Below are 25,021 nucleotides of genomic sequence, written 5' to 3'. Positions count from 1 at the left end.
TAAAAAGTGATCTTTGGTGACCACTGGCATAGACTGTATATAAAGATGGACAACATGACTGCTCCCTAAAAGTGAAGCCAAGTATCTCAGTAGTCTCCTGGTGGCTGGTTACAGAATAGGTCATAAACTCCGCCTCTTACATGTTAGTGGATGGGACATGGACCAAAGTGTAATTGTCTGTCATCTCAGGGAGTTCTTATCACATTGATGTATCTTCAAGTGTTAATTTTTCCAGATACTTGATGGAGTGAATCATCATGTTTGACATGATTGGCAAGCAGCGTGTATTAGCAGGACCTCGATACGGCAGGTCCATCCCCCGATCACTACTTTACCGACGCCATCAGCGCAAGATGGCAGCATTTGTATCCAAATACTTTGGCTCCATTTCAAGATGGTTGTAGTAAAGAGGACATGTACATTTATATATTCAGTCTATGATGCAGAGCAGCAGGTGTAAAAACTGCCGGCTGCAACTGGAAAATATTGGCACGACTGGATTTCAAGTGCTAAGACACTGTCTCCGACGTGCGCTGTAAAAGCAGAGACAACACACACACACACACACACACACACACACACACACACACACACACACACACACACACACACACACACACACACACACACACACACACACACACACACACACACACACACACACACACACACACACACACACACACACACACAGAGGCGCAGGTGTTCACATCCCTACAAACACATTATTTCCCACTTGACCGGCCAGGTGGATAATGCTATGTTTCTGTGCAAAGAGACAATACATGAAGCCAACAGCAATACACCTCCCCGCTTCCTGGTGTGTCATCATGCCATATCTTTTTGAAAGGGGAAAAAAAACACTCACACTCGAGAGCTGCAACGTTTTGTCCAGCACTAGAGTCGTTGTTTTCGGTCAATAACAGTCCAACAGAAATGAGTAGGTAGTGAAATAGAAATGCAAACAACACTGTTAACACAACGTCAGCGGGAAACAGCTTGCTATAGAATAATGCATTGTATTAAAAGTACCCACACACGCTCCTACACATTCATACCGCACATACCGAGAGCACAAGCCAACAGCCACACAGTCTCCCCAACCTGTGGATGTATTGGAATTCTGATGAAGAGCGCACATACATACCATAAAGGTCATGATGACGTTTCAGCAGATGAACAAACGCGCACGCTTCCGCACTTAGTCACACAAGTCATACAAGCTCCCGGCACATTTCCGCCCGGGGAAATCAAGATGATCTGCGCTCCAGCTATGGCTCGTCTTTGATGCTCAATTAGCTCTGACAGACCTGGCTAGCTGATCCAATTATTAATTCAGCTTAGCAAGTACAGTGTGACAGGCGCAGACATGATGTCATGGCGAGGCAACCGCAGACATATTGCTCCCACTGCCGGCCCCGCACTGAACAAAGACCATTAGGCTTTAATATGCAGCTTTTTAAGCTTCTGAGTCGACAGTGGTGAAGGGCTGTGGTTTTATCTCATCACGCTCTCTATTGTTTGTTTTTTCTTCACACCTTTCCGTCACTTCTTGCATTTAATGACCCCTGGTCTCTGCTAAGGAGGTTCGGCCAAGATGCAGACGAAGGCAGGTAGGTGCATTGAAGATGTGAATGGACAGGTTTAATGAGTCCTTGTCGTAAACTACTGTGGATATTTTCCCCTCCGTTTCAAATAAAATCTCTATCACAAAAATATATCTGTCCAGATAAGAGCACAAAAAATGTATACAAATGCTCAAACATACATGCGGGGCCAGTAGGTGGCTATAAAATCTAAATCAGCGATCTGTCAAATACCAGAGAAGAACACTGTGGTCCAACTAAATACTGGGCAAATACCAGCAAGCTGTGATGTCATCGTTTCCCAAATGCTCCATTTTACAGGAACACCCAGACACACGGAAATCTGTGTTTTTGAAAATCTACCCTTTGGAAGGTCTTTGTAAAAATCTCAGTTTTAAAACGTTGGTGTGCGGACGACAGGAACACAGTAGAAAAAGGTTTGTCTTGCAAAATGTCTCCATTAGTGTGAAAAGGGCGTGAGTCTCTGGTCGGACGGCAAAATGACGTGGAGCGTGAAAAAACACCAGGGAGGCGATAAAAGCAACAGGGGCTGGGAGCACAAAGTCCTCATACACAAGGGAGGCAGGGATAACTGGACACATCAGCACGGGGCAGACCATGGCAGAGGCGGGAAAACTAGAAAAAGACCGGGAGTAAAACAGAAACAGGTGATATGAAAATAAAACAGGGAGTCCAAATAGTCCAGAGTGTCCAAAGAGTCCCTGTAACGTCCCTCATTAAGGCTCAGATCATGACACCCTCTCACACAACCTCTCGGCTGCCTCGTCTTCCGACCGCTGACAAGCCTCTGCCACTCCCCAACAAGCTCTGTCGATAGCTCTTAAATTTCCACCTCTCACTTTACAGCCCATCTCTCCCCGTCTTCTTCACAATTTACCCCTCATCGTTAATCCATCCTCCTCTCACCTGCAGCCTCAGTCCCCCTCTCTCTCTCTCCTTATGCTTTTTTGTCTCATCACATATTTGGGCTTCACACACCCCCTCCTTTATTTCTCTTCTAATTCTTCTTTTCTTTGTTTCCCCTGCCTTGCGCTAAAGACTGAAGGGAAGAAGGGAGGATAATGGAGTGGAGGAGGAGGAGGAGGAGAGCAGAGGGCTGACAGAGGGAGTTCCATCTGCAGCGAGCTCATTAGACGATGGGAGGAGAATTGGCAGCAGAAACACTCAAGGCATCCACGCACACACCCCTCTCCATTTCTGACTGTCTGCCTCTCTTTCACTCATTCACACATATTGCTACCTTTCTGGACTCGTTTCAACACCGACACATCCCTACCTCCCCTCTCTCGCTCGCGCTACCTCTCCCTCTCCTCTTCCTGCTGCGTTCCTCAACGTCCTGCTCTCATTAATCACTACAATACACAATAATTGGTGAATGGTTTTACCTTTTACTACCTTCCAGTACAACGAGGCAATATATTTTTACTACGTGTGGCATCAGTGGAAACCAAGCCATAAATCCAAAGCATTGTTTAACTTGGACAGGTTATCTTCTTCGCTTGTCTTTTACCGTAAGAGAAAGAAGTGTCTGAGATATTCGTGACAGGAAGACGAAATGCTCAGCAACACTTGCGATGGCTGGCTACCTACGCCACCTGCTGTCTGCGATTGACCCTGCATTTGAACATAATGCCACGATACATGATAGATGATTTGTTCGTCACTGTATTCTTCAAAATTCAACTCAAGTGCCATTTAGAGCCACTGAAAGGGAGAGAGGCCAGGCTCAAACTCAAACAGGTAACCCAAGCAATTGCTGTCTGAGCTGCAGTAATGTGATGACATTGTCCACTTCTTTGACCTCGAAGCTGCCAAGAATTTCTCTCTCTTTTCTGGCTTTCACATGAAGGTCAGCAGATGGCGAGAGGATACAGTTTCAGTGCTGGGAAGCATGAATGAAAGGTGGCCACGTCACGTCAGCAGAAGTATCCAATAAGTCCTGAACAGTTCTTTGTTGGCGTTCCAAGAACCACTCCCATGTTGTCAATTGGTTTTGACACTTTTGAAAAAATCAGTCATCCTGGTTCCCCGTCACTACGAAGAGGTCAAAGGGCAAGAGACCACCCAACGTCCTGCGAGCTGTGAGGGATTTAGTGTCCTGCTCAAGGACACTCCAGTGAGACAAATGAGGCCTTGGATCCAGATCTTTGGGTTGACAAATGGGCTCTCCTGAACCACACTTTGCACAGCTGCATACATCTCTTGTATAGGAGATGAAAAGTCACATCAATCATGCTCACTCATATGTGTCTATTAATCTAATGTATTAGTTTTGCATAAAGTTAATCCATGTGTACATGTATAAGGTCACTCATTATGCAGTGTGTTTGAATACTATGCCTCAAAAGGTCAGGAAAGCCGCTTCCCGTCTCTCCAAATCTGTTTTACAAGCTGAGGCAAGCCAAAAATATAGGTAAGTGTAAATGTTCAGAGATGAAGGTATTGAGAAACCCACACATTTACTTTGTGGCTTTGCAGAGTGCGTGTACATGTACTCACCAAGGCTAAACTAGCTGAGTTTTTAAAGGAGAAATGCGTTTTTCAGTTTCTACTGTGTTGTAGGATTGTAATCGTTTGCCAAGTTACAAAGACCAAAGCCCAGAAGTAAAGGGAGCTCCTCTACGCCACAGAAAACACTGCTCCTGAAGTTCCTGAAACACCACGTCAGTAATCAGGCCGATACTTCTGGGGAAATCATGGTATCCCGTGACATCACACCTTGCGGCTGTTATGCCCTCGTATAAAGCCAGGTAAAGCAAGATTGGAGGTCGACAATTCCTACACATACTGGAAGCAGTTGACCAATCACAACAGAACGGGCTAGCTGGCCAATCAGAGCAGACTGGGCTTTATTCAGAGGGGGGCCTTAAAGAGACAGGAGGTAAAACCAAGTATTTCAAAATATGAACCTGAAGATGAGCATTTTGTCTCCTTTGATGAAGCTGTGCTAATAAAAGTAACAAAACAAGTAAGGTAACTAGTTACTTTTGAATTAATCACATAACTTTGATACCGTTTGAGTTTGTCAATAAGTAAGTCATGATTACATTTTCCAAGTAACTTGCCAAACACTGCGGTAGCACTGACTCATGCAATGTGGCAAACTGCATGATTTGTGGTGTGTACACAGAAATACTTTCAAGTTCTCACAACCTAAATTAGATTAATTTCCTTCCCTATAAATATAAGAATCTCAAGACTGACTCTAATGGACAAACTTTAGGAAAACGTATCACATCTAGGATTGGTCGGACATATCCCGATAACATAGCGATGTTGAGTGCACTATATACGGCACCCTTGAGGGAGAAGAAGAGTGATATTAGAGGTTAAATGGTGTGTAACATGTCTGCAATCTTGTAACAATTCCACTGTAATGGGGGATATTGTAAAATTGTTCATTAGCAGTGACACATCACTGTTTTTTATATCATTAAACGGGCACATACGCATCTAGTCACAGACACGCGCATCAAGACATCTGATTGATGAGTACGGAGAGGCTGTCAATTAGCACATCCCCTATGTCCATGAATATGCAGTTAATGCAATCAGCAAGTATGGACCAAATGTCAGCCAGTGGCCTGAGGCCCACTCACCCTGCAGTTGAGTGGATATATGGAGGTAAACCTGAACAACACATCGCAGGTAACGGAGCTCAAGGACACAAACGTGTGAAATCAAAGCATCGGCTTTTCAGTCTCTGATTCATCTTGAAGCTGCTTCATGCTCAACGGCAGTAATTTCAGTTTTTTTTTTTTTTCTTTTAGTCATGTAGAAGTAAAAGATAAAAAGGGACTTATATAACGTAAATATGGATACTCTATAGTTTAGAAATTGGGTTAATTGTCGAATCACCAAAAATGTTACTGATAATATAAGACAGTCTATTTTGGCAGCAATAATAATAACTGCAACAATAGCTTTTGAGCAGCATCAGATGTTGCCTCTGGGCTTGTGTCCCACCTCAAAGAGCTTCCATATCTGCCACTGGGACTCACTGCTTCTTGAAAGGAAAGCCATTAATGCATTTTGAACAACCATCTAATCCAATATTGAGGAGACAGCACACTACTGAGGAGAGGAGATGGACACACCCACTTCTTTCAGGAACATATATGAATCAAGTTGAATTTTGGGTGTATCTTGTGTTAGAATAATAAATGTACAGTGTGACACAGAAGGGGAGGGGGGCTTGAGGTCAAAGGCCAAGTATAAAAGAGCCTCTCTGAAAATAGTAGAGACTCATAGTCTTGCTCATACACAGGTGCTCCATGTGCTACTGCTGTCACATGAATTATAAACGATTCCTGGAACAAGTGAAAGGAGCTAAGTCTCATCCCACTCAAAAGTTTCTGCCTGCTGTTAAATATATAAAACAAATTTATGAGATGAACCTTCAATGTTGACATCAAAACTTTACAATGCTCAAAGTCATGACACTAAAATGCAACTACAACGTGTCCTCCGAGCATCAGCACAGATATGTGACACAGCCTTTCCTTTGTCAGATGTACAATATGTCACTACGTGAATGACATATTCTATTTGTTCCATTCCAACATATTTCACACTATCTGCATTAACCACACCCAGCCTCCCCTCTGTGGTGATGGAAAAAAATCTAATTCAGAACACTTACAGTATTCTCAAATTCTCTCTGCCCCTGCTCTGTTACTGGGAGGATAGCTATAACTCAAAGTCGTCCCCTCTCATCAGCACCACTCTGTGAGGCAACCGCCGGCCCAGCACATCCCGGCAACTCTTTGGACTGTCGTCAGCACTCCATCCTGTGGACGCCTGCCAGCAGCCCCTCCATCCGATCAATAAGCACCGGCGGCTAGCCTTCCCCTCCTTTGCTCTCACTCCCCCCTGTCTCTCTCGCCTTCTCTCGGCTACCACAGTGTAAAGACCGTTCTGTTCTGCCGGCGCAGCATAGTGATTAGGCCTTAGGCCTGTGCTGCTGTGTGAATTAGCTTAATCTGTGTCCCTGATGAAGGACAAGGCATTTCATGAACACTGGAGACACTCACAGGACATAAAAGAAGCTAATCTTTAGGAAATATAGAGCGGGAGAGGAGTGTGAGAGTGTGTGAGGGATGCCAGACAGTTCCCACATTGATAGGTCCTTTGTAATGCTGCTTATCCTTCAACAACAACAACAACAAAAATCTATGAAGTTGTTGAAGGTGTGTGGCTCATGAGCAAGGAGAGTGTTGTACTGCCATTGCTTTTTAAGTCCTGGGAAAGTGTATAATGTGCTGGATTAAACAGACTGAGCGCTGGTTATCTGTGGAAGACACGGGAGGGAGAGGAAAAAAAAAACCTTTATCCCTATGTTCCTGCACCAGAGGTCAGTTTAAGGGGAATTAGAGGGGATTGTCTTCTCCTTGTTACACGGCTGCTTACCTGGCTACACCAGCTGCCTAACCTGCAAACCCAATTTTTGGATTTTCCAAGTGTCACACACTGAAAGATAATGCTTTCCACACCTGAGCATGTGCCAGTACAAGTTGCCCACTGTACTGTACATCTGTGCCTCTGCTGTCCATCATGCACCGGCCCAAGTGCTGACATGCAGTTGAACATGAACCCACAGCATGCCTCACAGCAGCCTGGCCCTCCTCGCCGCCGCCCTCCTCCTCCTCCTCCTCCTCCTCCTCTTCTCCTCAAAATCATCTGCTGGATATATTGCACGCCCTTGACAAACTGCCAGAGCACAACCCCCCTCCTGCAAATGTCTATTGATCAAAGCGGGAGTAAAGCTGTGGGAAAAGGTATGGAGTCTCACCCATACTCTTATCCTCGTATCACCTCCCATTCACCAGAGACATGCAGACAAAAGGAAATTCCATAAAACGTAATGGGCCATCCGCAGACAATGAGATTCATGAGCAACGTGCAGAACTGTGGAACCTGAGGCACAGAATTTGGACACACAAATAAATCATGTGCCACACCATGGCTTCGAATCCAGATGTTTTACGTGTATAACAACAACCCCTCTGGTGAGGAAGGAGTTGTCCAAACAAAATAAGGATTGATCTTGAGAGGAAGAGCCATCACAGCCCTCGTGTTTACATGGTGCCTTTTTTTTTCGCACCCTTCGAGCACTTTTACGCACAACCAGTGGTGGATTTGGGTCAGCAGTCAGCTGGAGCCAAATGGATGTTGTGTGCTGGGCAATCTGAGCCCAGCTGCGCCGCACGCTTGTTCCCAAAAGCTGGGGCATCATTTTTAAAGCACGATCCAGAGGTCACGTTCACATTTCTGCACATGCGTCTCCAAAATTGCAAGAGTCAGTCCCAGGTGGAGACTCGGCTGTCACCTTCACCTGCTCTGTAACATTGTTGTGTTTAAAGAAAAGAAAAAAAAAGACGACTTACCGAAATTAGATCCTGGCCACTGTCAGCGACCGGCGTCCTCCTCGTGTGTCTTCCCCGTGCGTGGTCCGCCTCTCCTTCCGAGTCCAGTCCGCAGTGTGCTCGGGATCAGAAGGCAGCGGAGCCGTGCGCCTTTCCGCGGTGTCCTGCGTCCGGAGTTGCCGGGGATGGAGCGACCATTTGCCGGGATGCTTGGCCGGGGGTGCGAGGCTGGGGCATGCGAGACGGGAGTGGAAGAGAGATGCAAGGGGATAAGGAGAAAGAGGAGGAGGAGGAGGCGAGGTGCGGCGAGGCGAGGCGCTGGGCACGAAAGCGAGAGAGAAAGGGAGGCAGAGAGAGGAGGAGAGCGGCGAAAGCACTGCGACGGCGGGGAGGCAGCACCATCCGAGAGGAGGCAGACGAGCGGCTCTGTCTCCCCCCTTCCGCGTGCACGCGCCGGTGCACGCGCGCAGCCCTCTGTGGCAGCACCGCCATCATACAAAGACACGCAGCGCCATCTTCAGGCGGCGTGCGGCGGGGAGAGGCTGGGTGTTGCCCTCGCACATTTACTGTGTGTGTGACGACTGCGTGTGCACATTGAGAATCCTTCCTTTTCTTTATCATTGCGTCACAGTGTGCCTCCACGGGGAGCAGTAACGTTTTATCACACCCTCAATCCTGTGCATGTTCATCAATGTGTGCATGTTCATGGAAAGTCAACCATGACACCAAAAAGTCCCTTGACCCCCATCACACACACAAGCTGTTATTCATTCCCTATATCTTGAATATGACCATAATCCTCCCTCAACATGTACTTTTACCAAGTGGCTTCTACTTGATTGTTTTTTTTTCTATCACAGCTGTTTCCATTGCTTTAAAATGATCTATTGTTATATCTGCTTTATCCTTTGATTTTAAATCATTTAAATCTATCATTGAGCTTGTTTGCTTTTGGTGTTTTGTTTTCATTTTTCCGATTTGGCTGAATGGCTGCTTTGAACTACCTATACAAATAAAGTTATTGTTATCATTATCATTATCGTAAACACTACTTGCCAAACCTGAACTCTTAACCTAACCTTAGCCCTTATCTAAAAACCAAGGCGGGCCCGTAATGTGACATTGGCGAGAGTGTTTTTCTCCACAGTATCATCACATCCACCCCCCATGCCCACACCCCCCATTCTACACACATACACACCCCATGGCAACCAGATCCCTATGGGGTTATGATGATGATAATATCACCCGACCTGCACTCCATCATCTCTCTCTTTCTCCCTTTGCACACACACACGTTTGTTTGTACATCTATCTCAGTGAGGATATTCATGGGCATAATGCATTCCCTAGCCCCTTACCCGAACCTTGACTAAATGACTAACCTTAAGCTTTACCCAAACCCTAACCTAAACCTAATTCTAACCCTAACCATAAAACTAAGTCTTACCTCTGAAACAGCCCATTAAAAGTGGGTCAGAAGTGAGGACCAGCCAAAATGTCCTCACTCTTTAGGTTGTAGGCTCAAAATGGTCCTCACAAAGATATCTGTAAAAGCACACACACACACACACACACACACACACACACACACACACACACACACACACACACACACACACACACACACACCTGATTTCTCAAGGTCAAGACTTGCTGAGCAAATAGAATGTGTGTGTCTATATCATGTGCTCTGTGTGCTCAGTCCTGCATCAAGTGCCTTTGTCTTTGTTCTTCACTGATCGTTCTCTTATAATATTTATATTGGTGTTTCACAATTAACGTGGCATCAATATTAGCACCATAGCACCATCAATAAGTAATCACTTTTCATTTAAGCAAAACTTCTTTGTTGAATATAATTGCCACAAATTCTATATTTTCCACTTGTTGAACAGTTTATATTAAAATAGGAAAATAGGAAAATATGTCATTTAAAGGCTTTAATGGACGTTGAGGTGTTGGATGTTGAGGACAGATGAATAGATGTTGAGGGGAGGGGAGGGTCAAAGTGGGAAGATGGATGCTCTGGGAGGACGCACTGAAGACCCGGGGGAGGGAGACTCAAAGTGACGCTTCCATCTCATGAGTGATTCAACCCCAACTGAATACAGGCCCATCAAAAGTAAAGGTCACATTTAAAGTGAGTCCACTCAAGTATGGTTTTCATTTAGGCCATTAAGATGGTTCTGGATGTGGGAGCGATGTGCTCGAGTCCATCAGCTCAAGGACCTGAATGGGTTGGTCTGAGATGCCCAGAGAGCGACGTGTGGGCGGAAAATGTAAATAGGGAAAGTGACTCCTGACCTGTTTTTATAATATCAGAGAGTCAGAAGACAGGACGGTAATGTTGGAGAGACGAGGCTGAGGAGGATTTAAGAAGTTCGAGCAAATTCATAACAACTGAGGAATTTTTAAAAAGCCACCACGTTATATAGGGTTAAGTCAACCACAGGGGGTAAAATCCCTGAGCGTATAGAGGTCAGCAAGAGGCTGGGAAGGTTAGAAGTGATGGGGGAAAGCTCTCATGCATCATCCAAAAGAAGTCTATGTGGAGAGAGGAGATGGCTGCAGATTCAAACAAAAGGTTGAACATGGATTTTGACATTCTCATCTACAACCAAACATGTAAAATCAAGAAGCTTTTGGCAGAAGGCTGGTGGCATTGGGCCTTGTTTAGGGTTATTCAACCATTGTGTCATTGCAATCTCCCCACAGATCATAGAATTTAAGGGGGTTCTCTAAACTGTCGTTGCTGTGGCCAATAAATTATCTGCTTTACCTTGCAACTTCCCTGAGTATGGATAATGTTTGTTCCTAAAGAAGACTGTATTGCTGTCAGTAATAAAGAAAAATCTACACTGGTACATTTTCGGATGTAATTATCATCCAATTCCACTCAATTTACTCATGTCAGCCCCAGCTGAGGTTTCTAAGTCTGTTGGTTTTGGATCTATAATCTTTATTACCTATTGCCACAGTAAACTCTATTGCTGGACAGTGGCCAGCAATCATGAGTCTAACATTTTACTCATAATTCATTGAAAATCAGGATTTATGTGTGTTCCAATTCCAATAATTTACAGCATCGGGTTTTACAGTTCTGCTTCCACTGCCTTTAAATGTTTTTTTGTGTGATGTCATACACAACTGTTCATGTTTGTTGTTTGTATCATGCACATATGAACACAACTCAATTCACTTTAATCTTCCATCAAACCTGTATTTGCAATACTACTACAAACAAATGGGTATTTGAAAGGTAAATTCTAAAATCTTTATCCCATTGCAAACGAATCAGGTTTATAATCGGTTGAGGCTGATTCAAATACTTAGTGAGTCCAAGCAAGGGTGTGAGTGTACATGCGTGTCTGACGAGTAACCACTAGATGGAGCCAATTAACTGAGACATGACTTACCCAAATCATTATATAAAACAAAACCATCCAGTTTCAAGGCCATGTACATTAAGTTTTTTCTCTTTTAATCCAAATGAATGTTTTTGACAAATTTATATTTATTTATATGTATATAAATATATATATATTTATACTGCAAGAAAATCTAGTTTGTAAAATTATGGGTGATGTTTAAACCTTTTTGAATTTCCCTATTTGTAGAGTTTAATTATAAAAGAGCTTTTCTAAAACTGTAATGTAGTATCATTCCAGCCAATGCCACACTTTCAGTGGATGTATGATATGACCGCTTGAAGAAAACTGTCACCCCAAAAACCTTTGTCAAAAACCATCCCATTAATAAAATGTGTTGCAACACAGTTAACAGGAAATGTAGTTTTAACCCGAGATTATTAAGCAAGAATCAGTTCCAAGCTGTCACGCCCTCATGTCTCTAAGTTTCTGTGAAAAGCTGCATTCAGTGTTTGGGCGTGTGACCAACAAATTTTGACAGCAAAAGCAAAACTGAACATGTTTCTAACACAGACCATCCATTGTGTTTGTTTTTGCTGAATATACTAAATACTGAAAAGTATCATGTGTAACCAGTCACATTCAGTTACATGTTGGAATGTTATTGTCAGGTATTAAATATAAATGATGTTCGAACTAACATGTAGCCTCATTATTCATCAAATCATGAGATGTATGTTATGAATGGCTTGCTGGTTAACAAAGGGAGTGACACAGCCACAATTGGTGATAATGAACTTTTCTTTATTAAAGACAATAGTAACAATAGATGCAATGAGATTGTTAAAGTCAGACAATGTCTTCAGGTTCAGACCGTTTAGATTAACAGAATGAATTAGATATGGTTTGAGGTCATCTTAAAACAAATATGCAATATCCACACGTAAAGGCTGATTTGATCAATATAAGGTAACAGGTGCAAGTTTCATATTGTAATGAAATGAAGCCAAACCAGTGACTGCCTTCCCACATTTATGGTGGTCAGCAATTTATAGTAAGAAAATGAGGTAAAACTATCAGACAAAACACTGGTGTGATCATTTTAGTCATTTAAAGCCCACTACAGACCAACACAACACACAGAGCTGTCCAACTCAACAAAGAAATCTGTTTTCTGAAAATGTGAAAGGCAAGTGATCTGGCCTGGAATGTGATCCGGCCTTTTCATTTGCAAAGGAGACTTTTTTCATCACTGAAACCCTCCAACTTCCCCTCAAACAATTCCCTCCCAGCATTATGAAAGACCCTTTATCATCATCAGCTCCTTCACCAACACAAACAGATCCCATTACCCAATATAATATTGGCTGAAATTTAACTTTTACATAAGTGTATCACATTCACATTTTTCGGAATTAACATGATTATTATCTCAGAATTCTTTGAGATATAAATCCATTTAAATCCGAAAAACATGGTAGATTTTTTTCTCACGAGAAGTCTGCATCAGCCCACAAATGAGCACAGTTAATCAAAGTCACAGAAACAGTATCGATGATACATCACTGATGTTATCAGTGCACCTCACACATAGTTTATAAGTGAATCAGAGCATACTGTAGGAGAAACAAGAGGGATCTTGCTCTAAATCACATGTTTGATTGCTATTGTCATGTTTAACCTGGTCACGTTCCAAGTCCCACGATGCAAAGCTTCCCTGCGACGCTGTCATAATCTGATGGATGTCTTCAATTACTGCAGATTCCAAGACTGTAACACACACACACACACACACACACACACACACACACACACACACACACACACACACACACACACACACACACACTTTAATAATTCTTTAATTTATGTGCACAGCCAGCTGCCAGCAGAACATCAACACTAGATGATACTCTGATCTCAGCACTGTACACAATTAATTATTTTATCAATATTATCACTATTAAAATTTACAAATTAGTATTTTGTAATGTTTCCATGTCTCATCTTACATTTATTAAAGATCACATGTAGCAGCACCTTCACCAAATACAGCAATAACCAAAGTCTACAGAAACAATCATTTCACCTTCTCATTTCACAGTCATCTGTCTTTCTGTCAGAATGTGGAACGCGTATCTTCCAAACTGTTCAATTCGTCGGCCTTTCACCTGCAATGTCTATCGTTTATGGCCCAGTGAAGTGCAGTGTTGAATTTGGTGTAATTTGGACATTGCACTCTGTAGCAGTCAGTGGGGGTGTGTCAGAGTGGTAACAGTCCATATGTGGACCAACTTTAACATATCTTCTTCAACGATAAAGAACAGCAGCGGTGGCCAAATCATTTTGATGATTAGATTATTAATTTGTATTTCTTCATATGGAACTGACGCGGACATTCGCATTTGTGTCGTAGGTGCTGATCTCCATCACGTTAGGGACATTCTTGTTTGTTTAGTAAAGAAAGTAAAAGCACAACATTTGTTTTGTTGCTACAATGCTTTATATCAAGCTAAATTACAGAGTATTTATTTTGAAAAGCTGTAAACTTAGGTCTGAAGATGTTGTCACTTGCTTAATAAACCTCTGAATATAGCCGACATGTAATGTACGAAAAAAATAAAAGCAGTTAAGTAAATAATTCTAGCTTATATATGAGCCACACATGAACTATAATAAAGCAAAATCATTTTATGAAAAACATTGACTGTAAAATCATGATTGCACATAAACCAGGTAGGATGAACGCAAAGTCCTCTAACTTCACTCTGCACTGTAGACTATAAGAAGCTCTGCAAAATTGTATTCTGTATTTTATTTATATCTACATGCCAGAATTGTTTATACTCTTCATTTTTCATTTTGGTGTTTGTAACCACTTTGATCGTACAAAATTGTGGTTGTTATTTACAGGGGGGGGTCTCGCCCAGGGCCCCACACAAACCTGGAACTGCCACTGCTCAGACCTGTCCCAAGGAACCCGAGAGGCTTCAGACCTGTGCGTTAGACGCGTTTATTTGGGAGTAAGGTGAAACCTCGGCGTGGTGCAGGACGGAAGTAAAATCACATGCTGCGCTCGTGTGTGTGTGTGTGTGTGGGAGAAGAGAGTTGCGCAGGACGCGGGGGAAACAAGAGAGAATTCCCTAGAACACAGCAGATAATCGCGTGGAGAGACGAGGACGCACGGGACATGTGAGCGGTTTCCAGCTGTGGCCAGCGGTGAATATGAGTGAAGAATGACCAATGGTGAGTAAAAACAGAAGTATTGCAGAAGTCAAGTGGCCCACGAAAGGTGGTGACGCACTGGATTAAAGAGACATAAAGCCACCAAAGTCGAGGCGAACCTGTGCCAAATAGGCAAAAGTGTGCAGCTGGGGTATAAATGATAGGGTGTAGTGAAGAGTGTGTTCGAGAACTTACCAGGAGCCGAGCACGCGTGCATCCGTCCCTCTGCCGTCTCCTCCGCACACTGACTGACTGGCTGGCTGCTGATTTACCACAAGTTGGTTTAGTGGCTTTCTCCAAACAAAGGGGGAATTCCGTGTGAATAATTCCCCTGCTGCCTCTCAGAAGGAAACTGAAATAGGATTCAGGATTTACGGGAATTGGCTGGTGGTTTACAAAAACTGAGGCGTAATAATGATGATGATGATGATGATGAAGGGCATCTTGAAATTCCACCGCAGGCAAACACATCCCCGAAACAGGTTGCATGTGTATATGGAACCAATATTGGAAGAGACATTAGTTATTTGTGTATGTGTGGGTTTGTTGTACAGTGGGGTCCAAAAGTCATTGAGATTGACACACACACACACCCCCCCCACACAAATCAATGCTTCAAATGAAATCAGGTTCAACAAATAATTATATAATATAGTAATATTGAGTTAAGAGAATTTCCTCGACAAATGTATTTTTAATGAACACTTAGCAACATAAACCTACCTTTTAAAGTGAATTACTCATTAAGTGGTTGTGTGTGAGTCCACCATCCTCATGACATGACGCAGTACAGCTAATCATTCATGCAAATACCACAGTATTGGTCCAGAGTTTTGTATCTTAAATGAAAAATGTCTTTGATTAGATGAATGACCTCTCTCTCTCTCTCTCTCTCTCTCTCTCTCTCTCTCTCTCTCTCCATTGACTCTCAGCCTCTTCTTTGCATCAGTCTTCTTGCTCTTCTGCTTCTACCTCTGTCTCTGTCCTGTGACAGCATAAGGCCTCCCAAAGAAGTTCGAATCAGTTACAGGGTCATCGTGAAAACTCATCTTGACAACACGGTAAGACATTGATCCTGTTTACTTTCCCACAGGACATGTTTAATTCTAAATGTTGAGATCCTATGTGCCTATACGTATTCCTCTACTATCCCCTGACCCAGATTGACCAACTGCTGAACTGCTATATGTCTAAGCACAGCATGTGATGATACCTGATGTTTTACTTCTACATAATACATTTAACGATTGCAAACAAGCTTTTCCCCTTTGCAAAGACAGGACGAGACAAGATGGCCTCCATGATTTGAAAGCTACTTAATATTTCCAAAACAATCTCCAGTGCAGTAAGATCGAAGTTATATTACTATTATTGACCGTTTCTATGTTGTCATCCATCCAAGAGAGGAAACATCAGAGACTTGCTGAACACGTCCTGCCAAGAATTAAAACAAAAGCTACGTAACTGCACAGCAAACAACACGGTGAGTGCTATTTTGTAGTTGTCGGCTAAAATTGTGATTGTACATTTTGCTTTTGTTGATTTTTTAAAAGTATGTTATTCCTTTTGTATAATTAATTTGAGTCTCTAAAATATCAAAAATATTTCAGTGACCATGAAGACAAAGACCCTTCCCCTGCTTGACGTGTATCTACTGCAACAATACTCGGTTTCGGTCACATGTAGATGCCCACAGTTCCAGTCATAATGAAAGGGCGTTCCAAGCATGCATTACTGATCCCACATTCCATTCAATTCAAGTAGGTGGACATATTGTTCCTGAAGCATGCCCAGACGACGTGGACAGTCAGCGTGGTCATACATTTTGGGTGGCGGACATGAATAAATGATGAAATTTATTTCGCAAGGCCCAGAGCGGACTGGTGGGTGCGGAAACTATGAATTATCCTTTACACAATAACGGAGTAGAGAAACTCTAAGGGCCACGTAGAAATGGGCAATTCCAGCAAGATCCTTTTGGATAGATTTACAGAAAGCACCATCCCGAGCAACCACGCCATCAAGCACAATGCCAAAAGTGATCGAATGTGCGGCTGCATATGGGTTTCTGTTTTTGTGGTCACTGAGGGCATGCACTGTATAATTCAAATGTTTCAAAGCACTCACATACCTTTATTCTGCAGAACGTTGTGAGTACCCTGCACAGCCTAACCTGCAAAATGAAGAATTTAGGGCTTTCCCACACAGACACACTGGCCAGAATGGTTCTCAACTCAATAAATTGCCCTTGTCTTCAGAAATCGGTGAGTCAAGAGCCACAGGAATGAATTGGTTCAAATAGTTAAAAGTAGTTGAAATGTTGTTTTTTTTGTACTTTGAAAAGGACGAGCCACAAAGTGACAAACTCTGGGCACTCATACTTTCAGTTTCTCTGTGTGAGAGGCATATTCTTGAAGTGACGGGGACAGCGGAATGTTGGCAGGCTCTAACGTTTACTTCTGCCTTTTCGCCGGTGACTCATTGACTGCTTTCAAAACCCGCTCGGTTGTGGGAGTGAATCCAACCATGAGCCGATGCGATTGTTAAACTTATTACATTTGTGCCAGAGACAAGCTTCAGTAGAATAGACCTAGAAATACAGTTTGTACTTGCCACCAAGATTTTTAGTCGTCCCTTAGTAGTGCTTTAAATTCAAATTAAGACACAGTATATATTCATTAGTGTTTTTGCAAAAAATGCCCCTGGATCAACTTTGCTGTTCACCTGTCCTCCATTTTGCACATCCTTGGGTCAGAATCAAATTTCAGGCTCATGCTTAAAGTCTGACTCACACAACAAAGCAAACGAGTGCCTATTTTGAGCCTTGGGCCTAACCAGACCAGTACAGGTTTCAAATACTCGGTCACACTGTCATGGCTCCTGACAGATTGTTAACTGATAAAAATTGCCTGATATGATCGTTTCATGGACATATTGGTATCAGCACTAATGTGTCTGTATGAATACATTGATTTTACAAAAGAAAAACCAATGCAGACAAGATGTGCATTTAGTTCATACATATGTTTTAAAGTTAGTAAAAAGTTTCTTTTCTTAATTCAAGTTTTATATATTTGATTGTATTTGCGTTTTCTTTTTATTCATAGTTAGTTATTATAAAGTTTATGGTTAAACTGTAAAATGTCAAGCGACAATTATATTTATTTATCTTAAGGGTTGGATATAAACATCTTAGGAATTATTTCCAAATTTTATGAATATTGGTTGATATATATCAGAATATCAGAAAGATAGTGCACCATTAAAATGCAGTTATAATCTAGCAATGTATGTAACTCACGTTCATCCATTCAAATGAATATCAGTTTGACAAGTAAACTCACAGTAAAAAGGGCTCAACACCATTGAAAAATGTTGTCTTTGTTGTTTGACTTCCCCTGATTAGACTAAAGAGCCCAACATGAAGTTGAGGACGACGAGACGAAGGAGGAACGAGCACAAGAGCAAGGAGACTAAAAATCTTTGCAAAGCCAAGGCGATCCTGTCTGCCGTCACTGAATGCTACGAGATGCTCACAACGCAATTTACGGACATCTGAGACCAAGCTCCAGTTCTCTTCTGTGCAACACGGTCCTTCACTGGATTACACAAGAGGAAGCTCCCACTTCATTTAAGCTACCCTCTCAAGCACTAGTTTATCTTAACTGACTCTTCAGATGTGTTTCCAAGTTCCACAGGAACAAGCTATGAAGCAAAGTGGAGAGTTCCAAGGTCATCCAACATACTGGACTATCACACTCCATAAACGGTGCATGATGCACACAACGAAGCAATTATTAGATTCCCAAAAGTATTTTGAAAGATTAAGTTAAAGCTACAATGTTTTTTTTTCTTTTTTTCCCTTAAAGCACTTAAGATTGTAAAGAATATGCTACGACGGCCGCCCTAGCGTGACCAGGGAACATTAAGGTGATCGAATACAGTTTTGCTTTCACTTTGGATAAGAGTGACTTGCCCTGGCACATATTTTGTTATCTCTGTTATCCAAAGCCACTGCTTTTCACAGGCCATGTCATTGATGCTCTCCCCTCAGGAGCATATTGCGCCACAGATAGTTGAGTTCAGTTCACAGGCCTGACTCATCTGGAATAAATGTAAGAAGCTCTTTTTTATTGAATAGGTGTTTTGATAAATGGTGCATAATTAATTCATGTACTGTAGTAGCCAAAATGCTCAACTGCCACATATCTCGTGTTACATTTATACATATATATTTGTTTGTGTGTCTAAAAATATTTGCATAGAGCCTTTGTCAATATTTCCACTTCCTGTCAGGGATCATAAATAATGCATTATCATGTAGCTAATATCTGTTTGTAAAATGTTTTTTTTTTTCCAGCACATACAGCAACTAATATGATATATGACCAGTGGATATTCCAAATATATTTATATCTAAATCAATGCAATGCAAATGCTCATGTGTTGTTTCACACGTAAAATGCTCAAGATCTAGGGGTTACTAAGTCTAGGGGAAAAAGTGCCTCCTTGCTTCACCACCAGTGTGAGTATTAGCTTATTTTCAGGTGTTTGTGCGACCATTTGTTATTTGATCAAATAGACAACCAGTAATTAATTATTGCTGTTTGACATAACACTTACATTACACTAAATAAAGCACTGATGGTGCTAGAGACCTATGGTTTTGTAAAGATTATAATTATGCTGCTGGAAAGCATTTTTGAGAGGCAGAGACGTAAGGCGATGTGAAAATTACAAAGTTCTGTGGTAATTAGGCTTGTGTGGCCGTGTTTCAGGGATCAATGTGAAGCCCACCAGACACGGCCACTTTGGGTTTCAGGTGCTGGGATGTTCATGAAATTGAGCGTGATCCATCAACTCACCCTGAAGGATTGAAAACATAAGAAGTGCAATAGATGCCACGTGTAATGGAGAACATCAGAAAATACAAAGAGTATTTGACGCATTGATTAGGATAAACTGCTTGTAGCATAATAAAAGGTAAATGAATTGAGGAATTATTGTCAGTAATGGTAGAGTATCTGAGTAGATATTGTATATCAAGCAGTCTTGTTGTAATCATAGTCCACGATCAGCTGCCACCACGATCAGGATCTATCACCACAATCAGATGCCACCAGAGTCCACCATCTATCGTCATGATCAACTGCCGCCATTAGGATCCACCATCAGCTGCCAACACAATCATGGTCCACCTCCAATATCCACGATCAGATGCAAACCCAATAAATGAGCGGCCAATATGATCACGATCAGCCAGCACGATACAGGATTCTCCATTATGATCCCAATCTGTTTCGCGATCCACCATCATAATCCACGATGTGGCCGCACATATAATGAGATATATATTGAGAATAAAATTGTGCTGAGCACAGAACCCTGAGGAACACCGTGGTTAACTTTGGTGCGAACAGATGACTCATCATCGTCCTAACAGGACGAGGACAGACTCAAACCCTTAAACTGAAGCAGAAGGTCATTAGTGACTTTTGCTAAGGCTGTCTCTGTGCTATGATGAGCTCTAAACCCTAACTGAAAGTCTTCATATACATTACTTTCCTGGAGAGACTCACACAGCTGATTGGCTCCAGCCTTCTCGAGGATTTTAGACAGGAAGCAGAGGTTGGATATTGGTCTGTAGTCTGCAAAACCTCCGGGTCCAGGGTGGGTTTTTTGAGAAGGGGTTTGATTACAGCTAACTTAAAGGACTGTGGTACATATCCTGATGATAGTGATAGATTGATTGTATTCAGGAAGGAACTATTAATTATGGGCAGAATTTCTTTAAGTAACTTTGTCGGAATGGGATCTAAGATACAAGTTGTGGGTTTAGATGATGAGATTATTGTGGTCAGCTGATCAAGGGTGATCAGAGAGAAGCTGTCTAAATAATTGGTAGGATTCTCAGCTGTTTCTGAGATTTCTGTGCTTGATGGTGTAATAGTGTCAAATGAGGGAAGAAGATGGTAGATTTTAGTTCTAATACTTAGAATTTTATCATTAAAGAAGGTCCTAAAGATATTGCTATTCAGGGATGGAGGAATACTGGGTTCGGTGGAGGTGTGACTCTGTCAGCCTGGCTACAGTGCTGAAGACAAACCTGGGGTTGTTTTTATTTTCTTCTCCTAATGTGGAGTAGTAGGCAGCTCTTGCTTTGTGGAGGGCCATCTTATATGCTTTAACACTATCTTTCCAGGTGATTTTCCTTTCTAGTTTTCTCGACACTTGTTTTAATTCATGTGTGTTGGAATTGTACCAGGGTGCTAATTTACTGTTTTGCACGCTTCTTTTTTAGAGGCGCTATGGAGTCTAATGTTAATTGTAATGAGTTTACAGAGCTATCGACAAGATGGTCAATCTCTGTGGAGTTAGGGTTTTTAAAGAATCCCTTGGTTATAGTGAAGGATGATAGGATGAAGGAGTTAAATGTAATTGGAATTATTTCCTTAAATTTAGCTACAGCACTATCAGGTAGACATCTAGAAAATGAGTTTTTCATTAATGTGGTGTGATAATGAGAAATCGAAGGTTATTAAATTATGGTCTGATAGAATCGGATTATGAGGAAGTACTATTAGATCTTTATTTTGACACACCGTATGATAGTACAAGGTCAAGTGTGTGGTTACAACAATGAGTAGGTTGATGTACACACTGACTGAGACGAATTGAGTCTAATACTGAAATGAATGCAACACTAAGGCTTTCATTTTTATTGTCAACATGAATATTAAAGTCACCGACAATAATAACTTTACCTGTTTTTAGGACTAGGCTTGATAAAAACTCTGGGAATTAAGTAAATAAATCAGAATAAGCCCCAGGAGCACGGTAAACTACAGCAAATATGATTGGCTGTTGTGATTTCTTGGATGGGCGTGGAAGACTAAGAACAAGACATTCAAATGAGTTGTAGCTTAGTTAAGTTTAAACAGCAGCAACTCCACCTCCTCTGCCAGAGTCTCGGGGAAGGTGTGTATTTTTATGACTGGGGTGAGTTTTTTCATTTTGGCTGACATATTGTTCAGGATGCAATTATCAAATTTCACTGAAAAACTGTGGCTTCAGGGACTTCTACTTTGAAATAAAACATCAGAGGGTTCTGATATTGTCAGAGTGAGACTCTGAGGTGGTGATCTGTCATTGTGAAGTGAAATAAGTCAGTGGAAACAGGTAGTGTATTTTTAATATCTATCTGAAATTAGAGGAAAAAACATTGAACATATGATAATTAGAGGGCTTTTACTTTGATATTATTCATCAGATAGTTCTGATAGTGGTGATCTGTCATTCTGAAGTGAAATAATTCAGTGGAAACAGGTAGTTTCTTAATGACAGTCTCTTGTTTTGTTGCTTGAAATTCAGATTTTTCTTCATAATAAGGTTGTACTTATTATTCACAGGGTGGTCATGATACATGATTTTTTTTAAGTCTCAATTTTAATTTTAAGTCGTAATTGTTTTCACTGACTTCACAAACTGTTAAAGTGTCACGTCCCATTAACAGGAAGGTCGCCTTTCATTTTGAATTCACCCATACATCCTCGTAACATAATGCTTCACAAGCCCGGTAATGTTCGGTGAGAATGTGCACCGCGGATGGAGTGGGGGCTGGTTGTGTTGTATAGTGGAGGCTGGCTTGCCGCGGTGTGTCACTGAGTGGAGACAATCTGTTTAAACGAGAACTGCTGTGTCCTTAATCGTGGGCTTTGATGTTGCACTATGCCCCCCCCCCTCCGGACAGTCACCCAGCCGCCCTGGGCTCCCGGCTGCACGGGAGAAGTCGAGGGAGACTGCTAGCGAGGGCTAAGCTAGGTGGCTCCGCGGCGGCTAGCGAACACCGGCTAACTACAGCTAACGAAGGTTCTAAGCTGCGGAGCCTCGCCTCCATCCTCCTGTTGAAGGAGGCAGAGGAGCAGCTGGACACGAGACACTCGGAGCAGGAGAGAGCAGTGCAGCAAGAGGGAGGGAGAGAAGCCATCGTTAATAGATTAGCCTGTTAGCCTACGAGGGGGAGCTCAAACAGAGAAGTCCGGTGAAAAGCAGGTGGAAAAACACAGAGTCGCTAGAGCACCAGAGAGGGAGTATTTGTTTCACTTCCATCTGAGCTCGCCGCCCCCCACCCCACAGCCATGGGCAAAGCTGCCTTCCACTTCCAAAAGCCCTGATCTGCATTATTTACAGCACAATGTTTTCTGCTTCCTCTCCCTTCCAACACACACTCTCACAACTTGGACTTCATTGATGTTTCTTGATGGTAAACATACATGGCATTAAGTGCACAACTGTATCCAGTCATGTGCAATAAATGTAGTTTTTTTTTCTTTGTGGGAGTTTAATTAAATGCTTTACTTTTTTTACAGATTATTCTAACTACGACTGATATGATATTTGCGGTTAATGATCATTAACTATGCACCTTTTGTCGTCCCACTTGTAAAAGAACTGTGTGGGGCCATAAGGTTTCGTTTTGTATCAAGCAGAAAGATCAACTATATCCACACAGGGCATTTAATATGTTACTGTACTCTTAATCCGACTGAAGACCGACTAAAGACAGTTTTGAGGAAAAGAAAAACTGCAACAAACCCAGGTGCATTTAGATTTCATACAAATTTAAATAAAACCATTTTAATTTTTGCAGAACATCAACAAAACATGCAGCCAATTTTCATTTGTTGAAAATAATTAGCTAATTTCGTTGTATAAAACGAGAGGGGATAAAAAAGGGACAGAGGAAATGCTACATTGGTCTAGCACGTGCTGGTCAAGGGAGCACTGACGTTTTCTTCCGACTGGTCCCAGACAAACCGTGGCGATATCACAAATTTCCCCAGAATAATTCCTTTAGAGAAACAAGCCATTTCATGTCAATCATATTGTACATCAATAGTAACATAGTGTTTGTGAGGAAGTGGAGGCAGACGGTTGCAGATACAGGGATACAGTCACACCCACCTCTAATAATGTGTCCTGCACTTGTCCTCCACCTTGTCTTTCACATTTTACAACCCACCTCTCAGCTTGTATATACACTCTCACTCCTCTACTTTCTCCTAAGGATGCATTGGCTTTAACTGCTGATACTGACTCAGCTCTGCAGAGTACTCCTAATTACTGTCCAGGTTGTGGGAACTCTTGGGTCTCTCTAAATTTATGGTCTTGACCTTTTTATGTTATGGCTCTTAAAATTAAACTGAACTGAATAACTTTTATTATAATTGATTCCTCATTTTGCCATGGATTTCTTTTTTGTAACTTTGTAACCTTGTTTAGATTATTGCGATACAAGTTATTATTATTATTATTATTATAAATTAAGAGTTTCAAATAACTCAGACCACATTACCTCCCATGACCAAAAGAATTGAGAAGGATATGAGCTGGTGGGAACAGCAGCGTCATCATGGGTGGGTGAAAAATAAAGAAAACACAGCGCTGCAGAGCTGTCTGCCGAGGAATTTAATGCTGTGAATCAAAACCCAAGTGTAAAAGCACAGGGGACAGTAATGGACGGACGTGCAACTCATGAAACTCTCTGAAGCGATCTTGAGTACTGGTGTGTGTCCTTTCTTCCCTCTGCTCAAATACACATCCTCCTGATGCCACACTCGCAGCAGAATTTGGCAGATTCAACGGGGTACCTGTTCCAGCAAGAGTGACAGAACCTGCTCAGCATTCCGCCGTTGTCAACTTCGTTCCTGAGAAAGATGACCACAGCAGCACAGTGCAGGTGACAGACTGCTCAATGACTAGGGGCAACTCATGATAATGAGAAAAGCAGAGGTCTTTACCAAACTGGTTAGGATCCTGCTGTTTTTATTGGCTGCCAGTCATGCACCATGGCAGTTGCTTAGTGACAAGGGCTTGTTATGAATAAATAGTGCATTCATGTTGTGTCGGGAAAATCGGAAAAATTTGCTTCTCTACTGGGAAAATTCACACAAACACCCCCCACTCATGTTGGAATTAATACAGATGGACCAGCTGAGGCGCATGTTCAGTATGCGTGTATGTGTGTGTGTTTGTTTCTGTGCACAAACAATTGCCGCTGCTGCACATGTGTGTTTACCTGTGTACGACCAGGAGTCTTCTTGACCTCTGCTAGTTTCTTGTTGGAATAACGGGTGGCCTGCTCCTGGCAGAACTTGATGTGTCTGTCAGCTGCACCCTTGTTAAACCTCCGCTGACAATAAGGGCACTGAATGTAGGCTGAGGAAAGTGTAATGGAAATTTACTGAATAACTTCTTAGTTTATGCTTACAGCAGACATTTCAATCTAGGGTACAGCTCAACATAAACTGTCACTGCATGTGAGCCCATTGGTACAATTCCCTCATTTCCAAGCAATATTTGTAATTTTTACTTTTCTGTGTCCAGTTTCTAATCATTATTTCCTGATTCATAAACAGTCTACAAAGGAATGTGTGGGCCCAGCTAACTATCT

General features: G+C 42.1%; 1 protein-coding gene and 1 long non-coding RNA gene across 2 annotated transcripts in view; both read right to left on the bottom strand.

Annotated features, from left to right (window-relative positions):
* Positions 1-8,423, bottom strand: part of ctnnd2a (catenin (cadherin-associated protein), delta 2a) — a 244,656-nt gene extending 236,233 nt beyond the window's left edge. Inside the window, 1 exon segment of the mRNA XM_035143145.2 lies at positions 7,994-8,423. The gene's annotated coding sequence lies outside the window, so the exon portion shown is untranslated.
* A 3,703-nt stretch (positions 8,424-12,126) lies between these two features.
* Positions 12,127-15,421, bottom strand: LOC118098704. The gene is made up of 3 exons (XR_004694198.1): positions 15,292-15,421; positions 14,764-14,920; positions 12,127-13,113 (listed from the first exon to the last, which is right to left on the bottom strand). It is a non-coding gene; the product is annotated as an uncharacterized LOC118098704 (long non-coding RNA).
* Between the last annotated feature and the right edge of the window lie 9,600 nt (positions 15,422-25,021).

Source organism: Hippoglossus stenolepis, chromosome 19, assembly GCF_022539355.2.
Source record: "Hippoglossus stenolepis isolate QCI-W04-F060 chromosome 19, HSTE1.2, whole genome shotgun sequence".
Taxonomy (NCBI): Eukaryota; Metazoa; Chordata; class Actinopteri; order Pleuronectiformes; family Pleuronectidae; genus Hippoglossus; species Hippoglossus stenolepis.
Note: the sequence above shows the minus strand (reverse complement) of the source record. Positions and strands in the feature narration are given on the sequence as shown.